Source organism: Laccaria bicolor, genomic scaffold, assembly GCF_000143565.1.
Source record: "Laccaria bicolor S238N-H82 LACBIscaffold_67 genomic scaffold, whole genome shotgun sequence".
NCBI lineage: Eukaryota > Fungi > Basidiomycota > Agaricomycetes > Agaricales > Hydnangiaceae > Laccaria > Laccaria bicolor.
The window spans coordinates 19202-20383 of record NW_001889938.1 but is presented as its reverse complement, the minus strand read 5'-3'; positions in this window follow the sequence as shown (position 1 = coordinate 20383).

Here is a 1182-nt window from a genome sequence, read left to right as displayed (position 1 = left end):
GATCTGGGCTCGTTTTCTATGGGTTTGAAACTAGTTTTAACGTTCTTTATGCTGTATCTAGACCGGGTGCTCGTTTTGTAGTCGATAAGTTGCCCAAAATTTTCGGGGTCCTAGTCGGGGTGCCACGTGGTTCCGGTCCAAGAAAGGAATGTACAAAGCTTACCTGTTCGTTCAATCGTACGTGGCCTCGAGTTTGTGCGTACAAATCAGACCTATTGCTGTTCACGATGAGGGCAAAAACCAAGCAAAAACAAACGCCGGCCCTTGGCCGGCCCATCCACAATGACTAGTGACTACTCTGCCCCTTTTTATTCTGGCTTTACTAGTGCATGTAGTTCGCGCGGTTGAACTTCCATTACCACTGCGTTCCACAAGTTTTAACCCGCTCACAAGCTCAAAGCGTTGGTCAAAATCTCCGGACAATGGATTCACTCCCCCTCGCAGGGCAGTTAGTAGGAATCACCCACCAACACTGAGAGGCCCGACAATACAAACAGGCCATAGTTGATGGTGCCTGCTGATGGGCCGATGAGGGCCAATAACCCTGTGTTGATGAATTGGCCGATGTGATCCCACTATCAAGGTAAAGAAGGGTCGGCCAGCTACGTAGATTTAGCATACACCGATCAGTAGGAAGCTGCCCCGGGAAGTCAAGTCCCTGTATTTGTATATCGGCTGATAGCTAAGCTATGCAAGGTCAGCTGACAGTTTTGAACATTGTATTTGTATATCAGATAGTTAAGCTATGCAAGGTCGGCTGACAGTTTTGAACATTGTATTTGTATATCGGCTGATGGAAGATGCAAGGTCGGCTGACAGTTGTGAACGTTGCTGGGCTGGTGATCGGCCGAGGGCCTTCACTTCTGATTAGCAGCTAGGCTATGCAAGGTCGGCAGACATTTTGAATTCGCCTGGGTTGGTGGTCGGCCGAGGGCCCTCAACTCTGGTTACCAGGGTCAGCTGGCGAGACCCACATGGTAGTCATGGTTCATGGATATCACCGAGTCGGCCGGACACGAGAATTTATGAACATCTCATCAGCCGATGCATCACCGAGGCCGGCATTTTCAAGCCGAATCGTTTTCAGCTTGGCCTTTAATTTAGCAGCCAAGCAGAGGCAGACCAGGCAGAACTTGCAGTTCAAATTTTCATGATCCGAGACAACATCGGTCAAACCAGCAT